Source organism: Dermacentor silvarum, chromosome 4 (assembly GCF_013339745.2).
Source record: "Dermacentor silvarum isolate Dsil-2018 chromosome 4, BIME_Dsil_1.4, whole genome shotgun sequence".
Lineage (NCBI taxonomy): Eukaryota > Metazoa > Arthropoda > Arachnida > Ixodida > Ixodidae > Dermacentor > Dermacentor silvarum.
The window spans coordinates 79,356,648-79,369,275 of NC_051157.2; the positions used below are offsets into that span (position 1 = coordinate 79,356,648).

Below are 12,628 nucleotides of genomic sequence, written 5' to 3' on the forward strand. Positions count from 1 at the left end.
GCTTGCGGTGACGCTCACCTCTTGCGTTAGGTTTCACTCAACAAGTAGGCGAGAAAATGCGTTTGATTCGTTTTTCTTTAAAGGAGAGGAGCCAAACATTCCGCTCTGCAGTTGTCACACCGTCCTCTCAATTTCCCCTTGGCCGCATGAACTTACGTGCTTGCACGCGGTACCAGGCGTCTTTTTGTGCGAGTCCTACTCTGCGCTGTGAAGAAGACCTGGCAGAGCCTCGCGCTTTGCGAAGGTCGCAGAAAGGGGGGCAAGGCTTGGAAGCCACTCCCAAAGCCACCTTATCTCCGAGACACGGCTCGACAAGGACAAGGAGACTGTGGCACAAGGTCAAACAAAGCGGACCAACCTCGTCGTATCACCCATTAAGTGGTAACGCTTCCTTGCTGCCGGTTTTCTCCGTGTTAAGGCACTTTGATCCGAGTCTCTCACGGCAAGAGGTCAAGCGTACGCCCGTTCCCAGTAATCTGAAGCAGAAGAGGAGGCTATATGCTCTGGCGGTTGCGATTCTCAGTCTTAGTGAGCAGAGCAGACGGCACTTAAACGCGGATACAAGCACGCATTGGCATGAGTGCTGATTTGCGTATTACAGCTTTAGCTTCCACTATACAGCGTCCCGCGTTTTCGAAACAGCGATACTGTTACCATGCAAAGCCAGGATACGAGAGAGAGAGAAAGCAAGGTGAGGAAAGGTAAAGGGGAGCAAACAGACGAGCGTCCACTCCCTCTTTCCCTGACCCCGAGTGCTACCCTGCACTCGGGGTCAGGGAAAGAGGGAGTGGAAATAAGAAAAGAGAGGGATAGTCAGCTCAAACTGCATACGCACAGCAGGACTACAATGGGTCACTTATGTTTGTGTTCTTCAGAAACTGACCTAGCGCACGAATGGCGTCCAACAGTTTCAAATCAAGAAAAGCATATGGGCGATTAACTGAATAATAAATAAAAAATTCACGATAAATTTTTGCGGAAATTTTATAATCTTAATAAAGGAAAAACGGAAATGAAAGTGAAAGACCACTTCGCCACCAATAAGAGCCGAACCCGCAACCCCCGGCGCGTGCGATCCTCCTCTATTTGAACTAAGGCGACGGGGGTCCCTCCGTCCACTTTCATGTGTCTTTACCGATGCATATTTACCCTATACCTGAGAGTGGTAGCCAGCGCCATGCATAGTCATTCTGGCGTATGTGGAACACCGATTAAACAGCAGTCCGAGACGCCTGAGCCTCACGCGCTTCATGCAGAGGTTGGGGGTTCGGCTTCCACTTTCGGAGAAGTTCACCTTTCTTCCACTTTTCTTTATTAAGAATACGAAGTCACTCGTATATTTAGCGCACTCCTTTACTTAATTATACAGTTAAATCTTCCCCACTGCTTTCCTTCGTGGAATGCTGGCTTCTTACAGGCGTCAGTAAAAATCGACTCCTTCGACTCCGCCTATCCTTTTCGCTCAGCGTTTCCAGAAGTTTTATTTGATAACGGTTTTCTAATAAGTAGGAACCAATACAAAGAGAATCATTCGCAGTTGAGAGAGCTATTGGATTATTTATGGGAATTCTACTGCGCCTCCTCGGTAGTGGACGGTGGTATCCGCAGCTTTCGCAGCTGGACTCGCTAAGCTAATCATAAGCGTCGGTTACGTGCTCCACTGGGAATACGTCACAATGTTACACCCGCTATATAGGAGTAATCATGTTTCGCAATGGCTGGGCTCCAACGCTATCATATGGCTTGTTTCGTCGTGGCCACAAACTGTACCCTTAGTGACGTCAAAATTTTTTGGACGTCAAGTCCAAGGCCTCGCATACCACAGTTGTAAAAGGCCCCTAAATATCTACTGCGGTGTCGGAAGACTGCTAGTCAGAGCGACCATCTGTAATATAGAGCAGCGAGCTTTCCCGACGTCAGCGACATGCATGAACAGCGGACTTCACCTTCTTCTCCTTATCTCTTCCTCCCCTTTACCCTTTCCCTCAATGCAGGGCAGCCAGTCGAACTCAGTCCTGGTTAACCTCCTTCCCTATAATTTATCCTTTACCCTCTTCCTTGTCAATGGCGCACAAATTTGGATTGCCATCAAAATTGCAATGCTAATACAGCGTTACTCAAAAGACGGTAATTTGTTTGTACATGTTGTCGCAGCGAAGCTCCACCCAAGTATGCGAACAGTGGCGTGGTGCCTCTCATCGTCCTTTCTGGGGTTTTACGTGCCAAAACCAGTTCAGATTATGAGGCACGCCGTAGTGGAGGGCTCCAGATTAAGTTTGACCACCTGGGATTCTTTATCGTGCACTACAACGCAAGCACACGGGCGTTTTTGCATTTCGACTCCATCGAAATGCGGCATCCGCGGTCGGGATTCGATCCCTCTCATCGTGACTTCTCAGTGCTTGACGTAGCCTTTAGCCGTTCTATTAAGAACAACAACGTTGATCTGTGATGCAGCAACAGCGATTCCATAGACCTTGTACCAACTGTCGTATTTACAAATATGACCTGTTTCCTGGCATGTTATTCACTGCCTATTAAACCGGAAGCCCAGCAAGACTGTGTCGGTGTGGTTTACTGTCACCCTCATAACAACCGTCTATCTCTTTCGTAAAGGCGCCTTGTCTGCAGAGTCCACGTATCTTACTGGTGGTGCGTCACGCGAGCCAGCAAAAGAGTAATCAGCAAGCACGACGTTTTCAAGGTTTGCCTTATCGCTGTTGTGCTCACCACCAGCCATCCGCAAGTCGAACAGCCACTGCAGCCGCCATTGCTGGTTACTGGGCGTAAAACGCGGTACAAACGGAAGACGCGACCTAGGCAGGCGCTGACGCGTCTGGCGCCTGAGTGTCGACGTCCCTCTCTCTCACTCTTCTCTTGTTTCGGTCTCCCTAGTCAGCACGCTGGCGCGTGGTGTCAACGAGAAAAAGGGCGCGAAAAAAGAAGGGTTGAGCGTGTTTCGTATTTTTTTCCGCGCGTGCATGAAGCTTTATCGGGCAAAGCGAAAAGTTTGTTTTGTCTACATTCCTTAAGGCCCTGCCTCCGGTGCTTACCCAAAATAAACTGCCGCCTATCGTGGGTTCACTGCCGCATGTTCTTTTTAGGCGGAGAGCTTCCTTTTGAGAGAACCGCCCCTCGTACTCCTGCTCGCCCCTGGGTGAGGATGAAAGCACACGGTCCCATGCTCTGCTTCCTTGTGGCTTGCCACAAGTCCTATTCACTGAGCTTCGTTTCGGAGCCGCGCAATCGACGTTGACGCTGCTGTGGGGACACGGGCAGGTTCCTGTGCTGTAGTTGCTGCTTTCAACACTAGAGGTGTTGGCAGCAGGCTAACCAAATGGTTAGCGTACAATAACACAAGGCCAGCGCCTTGCTATTTGAGGCTCGAGCCGGTTGCCTGAGGACCAAAACGAAACGGAGCAAATATTCGGAACTAGATGAGGCATGTGTATACTGCAGCAAAGACCACTCTGGAGACCACTCAACACATCCTAATGTAATGTAAAGGGATTCACACAGTGATACCCATAGGTAACGTACACCTTCCAGAAGCGCTTGGGTTTAAAGTGGATGGAAGCATCAACCGGTCAGCAGTCGAGATAAGCAAGAGACGTCTGGAGTATTGGTGGCAAAAAAGCAGGGAAGAGATAGATACGATCTGATTTGATCTCTTAGTCACAGGTAGAGGTACAAGGTAGATATTCAGGAAAAAAAAGATTAATGAAATGTATACAAAAATACTAGAAAAAAAGCATCTATGACAAACCTGATTAGATCAAGCAGGTGATAGGTGACTATTTGTCGCCGGCCCGTTTCAATTTGGAGGCCATTAAATTATCATCATCATCATCAAATGGTTGGTGTGGAAACTCACATTGTCGAAGAAAGCGGGCAAAATCGAGCGTTGATATCTATATAAAGGTAGCACGGAGATACAATAGAAACCCTTCGGGTTCCTTAGAAACAAGCTGCGTAGTCGAAGAATAATTCCTCTTGGTTCGAAGATCAAACCCAGGACCACCGCCTTTGCAAGGCAGTCGCTTTACCATCTCAGATTTTCAGGAGCCTATAGACTATGGCAGGGCAAGTGTGGATTAATCAGCAGCTCTATGACTGAAATATTGACTAAAGAAGGAAATTTTGCGGAGTTCCGTAAAGGGAATGCGCATGCAAGTTGAATGATAAATTAGGATACAAATGTAAGCAGTGCTAATTAAGTTACAAAAAAAAGGTTACACAGCTTCAATTACGCCGGTATTTCACAGGAAGTTGACTAGGTGCAGATCTGCCAAAGGACATTGACCACAACCATGTGAAAAATCACTATTGCTTCCACAGACGCCAGCAAAATAGTATTACGGCAAATGTAGCCGCATGAGTGGAAAACGACGAAGTGTGAGCGGGAAGAACGAGAAAGAGAAAAAAAGACGTCTGAGGGTCGCCTTGAAGCCTATCAAACAAAATCCGTTTCTTTCGCGTGGTTACAATATGGACGTGCGGGCCAACACTATCTGTGTGATCAACGTAAACAAAACAGTGTTTGGCTTTCCTGCGTTGTGACTTTCTAAAAGTTCATTTAAGAACTACAACGTGGAGGGATCGTAGGGCTGGCTGCATAATACGGATTAGGACTGAATGGACTAATAATGCGATTAGTTAGTTGATTAGTTGAATTGTTCGTTTGATCGTTTGTTTGTTATTATAGTTAGTTAAATAAACAGTCATTGAGTGCTGTACCCGATAGCTGTCAAGGAGATCCTAGGCTTAAGGCTGAGCACCGCACTGTTGGTTAGCTAAGCACTTAGCTTCGCCATGCTAAGCTAAGTGGCTAACTAGCTACATAGTTGGTTACTTAATTAAGTGGGTACGTTTATTTCTTTCTCTTGTTTAGTTTGAATGATGTCTTTATTTTTTCTTCGGCATTTCATTCCACATGCAGTTATGTGGTTGTTTCGTTAATTCGTTTGTTATTCAGTATATTTTTTTAGTAAGCCAATTCGTTAGTTACTTGATCACTTACTTAGGCATTGACTTCGTACGTCTTTTAGTTTCCTGCAAATGGTGTCACTGGGAGGCAAACATGCAGAATATTTCGAAATTCACCAGAGGCGTAAAGAGGAGTGGGAAGTAAAGAAACAAAACCGGAATGCAGACACAGAGCACCTGGACAAAGAAGTAGCTGTTCCGGGGTGAAAAAAGAGCCAGCCGCACTAAAGCGAACAGCGCGAAGTGGGTTAATGACCGGCACGCTTGTGCTCCACAAAGTCAAGGCGGCGAGTCACGAGGTAAACAAGAACCAAAGCAAAGAAAAGAGACAGATATAAATTAAAATGATAAAACAAGAACGAAGTTCTGCACAAGGCAGGAACAAGGTAAGCGTGGGAGAGCGCAAACACGCGCGTCGGGCCACGGAACCGTTGCACAACGTCGTGCTTTGAAGCGGGACGAGGCAAAAGGGGGTGCGAAGAAAGAGGGGGGAGTTGCTATACGATCGCATGGTTGTGCTAAGCGGGTCTGTCAGTGCGGCTTTGCCGACACTTTTCTGTCTTTCTTTAGTTCCCCGGTTTTCCATTCCTCCCTGGTGCTGATTCTAGGATGCGTACCTTCACATGAGCGCGCAGGCAATTGCATTCTCTCCCTTTAGTCATCTTGTTGCCCCTTTTATACCTTTTGAATTTTTACTGTGCGAAGATGCTCAGCATTCCTTTAGGTTCATAAAAGAATGAATAAGTTACATTCAACAACGAATATAAAAAAAAGAAATTCTCTGCGGCACGTTCTCATCTACCCGATGGTCAGCACTATACGCGATGGTGGTGATTTCACAGTGATTAACAGAAATTGCTGATCAGTGAGAGATTTACGCATCACAGGACATCGTAACTGCGGCCACCGGGATCACGAGAACTTGCGACAGTACTGCGAGTTAATCTCCTGAGCCAATTACATAAGAAATATGCAAAATGTAATTTTCTGCTCGTTCTTGGCTCCATACCACCGATAAATCGCGATAAGTAGCCCCGTTCATCGTATAGCTTACATATATATAGTGGTCTTATAAGGAACTACATTAAATTTGGTTAAACTACTTTAAACTTGGTTAAGCGAGACTCTGTGCATATGTGCTACCTTTCTTTCTCTCTCTCTACTTTCCTATCACTTTACCTCCCCTTCCCCTCTCTCCCCAGCGTAGGGTATCAAACTGTATCTTCCACTCTGGTTAACCTCCCTGCCTTTCCTCTTTCTTCTGTGTCTCACTCTTGGTTAAGCGAAACGTTATAACGGCGGCCCAGGCTTAAGATAAATCGATGACAGGGCCGGTATTCTGTAGCGATGCCTTTCCGGTAATAATGCCTTTGCGCGCTTATCGCGCTTTGTCAGTGGTCGGAGTGAGGGTCTGCTCGCGTTATCAACGGGATCAGCCGGCCGTGAGCGCTGGATGATAAGACTCGAGTAGCATAAGTCATAATGCCTCGCTACAAAATCGCGGCCCTGGTTAGGAAACACGCATCGACTTCGCCCGCCAAGTGAAACAGAAAACAAAAATCCATTCACTACGGCGCTGGAATACCTTGTCTCTAGAGAGCAACATCTATTTTTTTTCGCGTTGCCACAGCCCATAAAAGTCAAATAGAGCTTGCTGGCAGATGATTGGAGCTTTGTGTATCCAACGCACGTCCCCACAACTTGGATACACGTCTGCAGCTGTCTTCCACCATGAATACCAGGAGGCGAAGAAAAATTTAATAGCCGACAGACGTGCTTGAGACAACTTCAGGCTCCTCCTCTGTGAATGTCCCCCTTACAGCGTGTCTAGTAATGTTCTCTCGACCACGCGGGACAAACTAGACGATCACCCCTCAACGGAGGAGAATCGTAGGACACTTGTCTAGGCAGAGCTCAACATACAAGGCTGACAATTTTTGTTTCTCTGCATTGTATTTAATGCCAAACATTATTTGCCTCAGTCTTGGCACTTTGCGAAAGGTAGTTAGGCAGGTTGCTCTCTCGACTCGCTTTAATAAACCGAAAATAATGTGTGACCGACGCAGGAATCTAACTTCTGATGTCGAGCACATGTAGCATCCTGGTGCTCTAACCATTATGTCACGATCGTTCTCTTTTGTGTGCGTGTATTTTTTACCTGCTTCCTAATACCTTACAAATATCAGTAACATGCAGTTGTTACCTTCGAATACAAAAACAAGACGAAGAAAAGGCAGTCAGACAGCCCGTGGCTGGCCTTATCACTTTAACATTTCTTCAAGCCTACTAGGTGCTCCACCCTCGACAGCCAGCCAAGAACAAAATCTTGCGTTTTGAGCACTTCAGTGTACCGAGCAATGCTGTTGCGAAACAGCAGGCGTGCTAGACGCTCGTTGGGGTCGCAGTAAAATCCCGCCATTCGAGTCCGCCATAAGAAGTGGAGGCCAGGAAGCATTATTAAGTGAAACGGCAATCTGTCCTTGTTTTCGACTGCTTGAAACCTTATTCATAGTGAATGCAGGGATAGTTCCTTCTTTAGCGTTCACTGCAAAATGTGTCGTAAGTAAACTCCTTCTCAACAGTGCAAAATCAATGATGGATTGTCTCCGGTTTAGTGCAAATAGGACAATGGGCACCCATGGTAAATAAAGACTTCGCTCTCCCCATAATGTCCGTGCTGACAATATGCCAGAATGTAATCTAAAGAAGAAAGCTTTGTGCTGACTGAATTTGCATCTGAACTCGTTTAAGTACGTTCCCTCCCTCGCCTCCCCGGGTTATTGACCTATACATGGGAACCGGGAAAATCACGTAAGGTATGTCGCTATATGATGTCTCTATGAGGTAGGCCCGGAGCATGGTGCTAAGCGTGAACCTTTAGCACACCACTAGATGCCTTCGGAGCCATCCGGTGGTGCGACGTCGCTTCGCTGCAGCTCCGGTTGCGTCACAGCCCTTCTGTGCGCAAGGAGATTTGGCCGTGTCCTGAGGTTCGATCGTCTCGCCAGTGTCGCGTCCGCTGGTGGCCCGTCTATCCTGCCGTCGTCAGCTGCCTCCACTGCAGAATTTTATTGTGATAGCAATTGTATGTACACTCCAAGTGGATTTCTTACATGAGCATCGCCGTCGTCGTTGTCGTCGCCGTCGCCGTGAGGTTCCGCATAAAGTCGAAGGGCGATAAAATCGTCGCCGCGCGCCGTATGCTGTATGTGCGAGTGAAAGCGCGCGAGGGACGCGTTCTTTCACGGAGAGCGAACGCACGGCAGAGAGCAAACCCGACGTCTTCCATAGAGCGAAACGCCGTGAAGGGAGGGAGCGAGGGGAGGCGACGTTTAGCTGCGGCACCAAACGCGTATCTTGCGACCGGGCGCACGGCTAACTACCGACTCAATCTCCCGCGCGAGAGGAGGAAAGCGGGAAGGCAGCGCGGGAGGGAGGGGGTGCGGCTTCTACTCTGCCACCAATTGCGTACGTGTACTTTGAGCGGCTGCGGGCTGTTGCGCGCACCGTATCTTGAAGGCGATATCCACACGGCTCTTACATTTGTACGCGCTTTGCTTTCGCCGCTCAGTTTCTATTGAAGCGATTGACCGCACGAACCTTCGCTCGCTGCCGCCTCTGCGCTTGCTCACACCAGCGTTTTGACAGTGGTTGTCTGCGGTCATGGAGCGTGATATGAAAAGAAAGAAGACGACGACGTTTCAACGCAGACGTGGTTTCCTTGGGTTTCTTGGAAATTGCTCGGCAGAAACGAAAATCTCGCCCTTATCCGGATACGAAGCTTCTCGGAAGCCTATGGGGATCTGCGGACTATGGTGAGGACTCTCCTTTGCCTTGTCGTACTGATCCTGCTGGTCTAGTAGACTCAAAACACGCACGGCTTGCGCTTAGGCCTAGTGCGGCCACGCCACCGCGCTCGCCCGACGAAGAAGTGTTTGTGCCAGATGTGAGCTCCTCATCTGTACCTTCCACTGGACTGCTGCGCGTGACAACATCCATGCCAACTATGCAGCAGCAGTGTGCAACCGATAGCTCGAAGACAAAAGATGAAACACCGAAGGACAATCCACTTCGTGATGTGAATGTGAACCTATCCGCAATCGTGCCGACGGACACTGGTGACCCTATGGACGTGCAGCCCTCTGGCGGTTCGATGAATGCAGCGAAGCGAGGTCCCGCAGTCAACGTAATTAAACAAGACGCCATCGCATCGTTTCAACCGGAAAAAAATGTAAGGGCCACCGCAGACAATTCCTTCATGCACTCCCCTACGCCCGCTCCCTCTCAGTCTTACCCTACGCCCACCCCTTCTCAATCCTATCGAGTTCATATACGTCCCCTTTCATGCTACGACATATAGCTTCAGTAGCCACAAAATATGTCCGAAGGGTCATCGACCAATCACTTGAAACCACTGGATACAAAGGGTTCGCAGCATATAAATCTACCAACTCGATCACTGTACACTTGGCATCTCTCAGTGATGTGCAGAAAATGTGCACTTTAACATCTATCCCACTGTCAGAAGATCAGCACCTAACTGTGCAGTGCTACTTTGCATCGGGCCCTAATATACAGAGGTGTGTTGTCTATGGCATTCACCCGGAAGACACGCCTGAGATAATATGTCGTGAATTGACGTCCATGACACACAGGGTGCTCGCAGCTAGATTCATGGCAAAAGCCGTACTTGCTTAGTGACGGTACAGGGCCCCCAATGTATTCCAGAACGGTTTTACTACTACGGTTGTATATTGCAACCCAAACCCTACCTCCCTCGGGCGATATTCTGCTACCGCTGCTTTCAACGTGGACACATGCAGGCTTTTTGCCCACAGCGTACTATTGACCAAGAAAAGCTCACACCAGAAGGCCAACCACGATATCGATGTGGCTTATGTAAATCTGATGAGCACTATATGACAAGCACAAATTGTCCGACTAAACAGAAGGCCACAGCACGGATACGAAACGCTAAACCAAAAACGAGTATAGTAACAACTCACAATCGTTATGAGGTTCTTGCAGAAGAGCCAGAGATGCTCATGGCAGAAGAAGCAGAAGCCCCAGAAACACAACTGCATTCTTCTGCTCTTAAACGTGGCAAGCAGTCGCAGACAAGGAAACAGAAATTACCAGAACCTCTGTATCAGTCGGATGATGACCATGATGACATTGACGCTCGGATAGACACACTGGCAAGAGAGATTGAGCGACTACGCAAACAAAGAATTGGTAATTCTGCGGTGTCAGAAAACAGAGCCAACACGTAACGCATCAACCAGTGCGAATGCCACTGCTACTCCTGGATACCGTCCGGCACAACAGGTCAAGCAAGCTGTTTGGACAGCATCAACCAGTGCGAATGCCACTGTTACGCCTGGATCCCATCCGGCACAACAGGTCAACCAAGGTGTTTGGACAGCAGTTTTAGATCAACTTGCTCAACTAACGTTGCTCATTCAGGATTGCCTGCATTAGGACTAATTCTCTGCAGCAGCTGTCACAGGATGGAATTCTAGTGTGGAATTGTCGAGGCCTAAGCTCCAAGTTAGGAGAAAAAAATAAAACCAAGCTTCAATATAATAAGCTACATGTATGGGCACTGCTTATTCAAGAGCATAATAAGCTATGCTCCCTGTCCAATTTTAATGGATATCATAACCCATCTATTAGAGATAGACGTGCTACTACAGTGGCTTCAGCTCCCGGAAAAGCTGCAGTGTATGTATCATTGCATATTGCTCACACAGTGATTGATCTGGAGCCATGGTGTAGTGGTAATCAAGAAGTTGTCGGGGTCCTGGCACGACCAGTGAAGACTCCTGTCATTCTAGTGTCATTCTACGCCAGACCACAGCGCACAAGTTTGAACTTGGGGTGGATAGCCCATCTACGGTCTACGTACCCGGGAATTCCTATTCTCGTGGGTGGAGACTTAAATGCTCCACATACAGAATGGGGGTACAAGTACAACTCCCGAAGAGGATGTCAAGTTAAAAACGTCATGAGCGATGCCACTTTTATACATGCTGAACCTTCACGCTGTGGCTACCTGTGCTGTACACGCAGTATCTAGAACACACGCTCCAGATCTCACGTGGTGGTTGGGCCCTGGAATGCCGCAGTGGTGGGTGGAACCAGGTACATGGGGCAGTGATCATATGCCAATAATGATTGGTTTGCGTAGAACATGCATAAAGAAAATTCGACGACGAGTAACAGTCACGCATTGGGATAAGTTTCGGGAATCATCGATTGACAAAGTACCCTCAGAGCCCTCGAAAATTCTTCCCGCTTTGCAAGAACTGCTCCGGAGTAACACCACTGTAACCACAGTTGACGAGGAACAACCTCAACCGGACCTCGCTCTTTTGCAACTTTGGGCAAAGAGACGTCAGGCAGAAGTGTATGCGTCGAGGAATCCCGATGTACCACGTAGCCGTGCACGTGCTAACCACATAGCGGCGAAGGCGCGTCGGCACGAAAAGCAACTTTCTCGACGACGATGGTATGAGGGTGCGAGAAACTTGAATCGGGCATTGGAAACAGAGCACTTTGGCGTACGTTTCCGTCAATGGAACACGGTCATAAGCAACCTGACCCTGCAGCGAGCGTTAGGTTAGCGATGCAAAGTTCGCCACATGAATTTGCAGAACACGCTGCTAGAGCGTTTTTCCCGTAGTACGATCACGCGTCACCTATAAACTGCCCCGAAATTGATGAGTCTGGTGAATGCGAAATATCCAGCCCTTTCAGCGTGGCCGAACTAATAGCGGCGATTGAAACTTCGAAGAAACGAGCAACACCTGGACCCGATGGTATTCCTTATGAGGTTTTCAAGAACATGGAAGGAGCAGCTCTCGACGCACTTCTTCAGGCTATTAATAAAGTATGGGAGACTGGAAACGTTCCACCTGACTGGAAGCATTCAATTGTTGTCCCGATTCCGAAACCAGGAAAGTCTCCAAATAACCTGCAGTATTTACGCCCAATTTCACTAACCTCAACTGTCTGCAAGCTTGATGAAAAGATGCTGGCCACACGTGTTTCCTGGTGGCTTGAACGCCATGATAAATATCATCCTGCTCAAATTGGCTTCCGTTATTACTTGGGAACTGAAGACGGACTTTCTATCTTATCAGACGATGTTTTACAGATTTCACCACACCGTCACTCTGTGCGCACGGTAGTAGCAACAGACATAGCGAAAGCTTATGACAATATAGACCATGAAATTATTGCTAACCTCATCGAACTGGGACTTCCACCGCGGGTCATAAGATTTATCTACTCATTTCTTCAGAATCGCACATTTGCCATTAGAGTAGATGGAAGGCAAGAAGGATACTTCACATCGAACAGAGGAGTCCCACAAGGTTCGGTTTTAGCTCCTCTTCTCTTCAACGTTGCTCTAATACCTCTATCCTGCCAACTACACCAGATTCCAGACGTGAAGTTTTTAATCCATGCGGATGACGTCACTTTGTGGTCCGTGCATAAAGATGTATCTCGACAAACTCAATAGCTTCAAGAAGCCCTTGAAGTTCTGCAAAACTACGCTCGGAAAGCAGGGTTGGACATTTCCGCCCAAAAATCAAGCTATGTAGCAGTAGGCCAACAAGAAAGGACACACAAGAAT

The 12,628-nt window shown here is 47.8% G+C and overlaps 1 long non-coding RNA gene across 1 annotated transcript in view; it reads left to right on the forward strand.

Moving 5' to 3' along the window:
• Window positions 1–266: 266 nt before the first annotated feature.
• Window positions 267–12,628, forward strand: part of LOC125945188 (uncharacterized) — a 33,260-nt gene continuing 20,898 nt past the window's right edge. The window contains exon 1 of the long non-coding RNA XR_007466682.1: window positions 267–381. This is a non-coding gene — a long non-coding RNA (uncharacterized LOC125945188). The remainder of the gene's footprint in view (window positions 382–12,628) is intronic.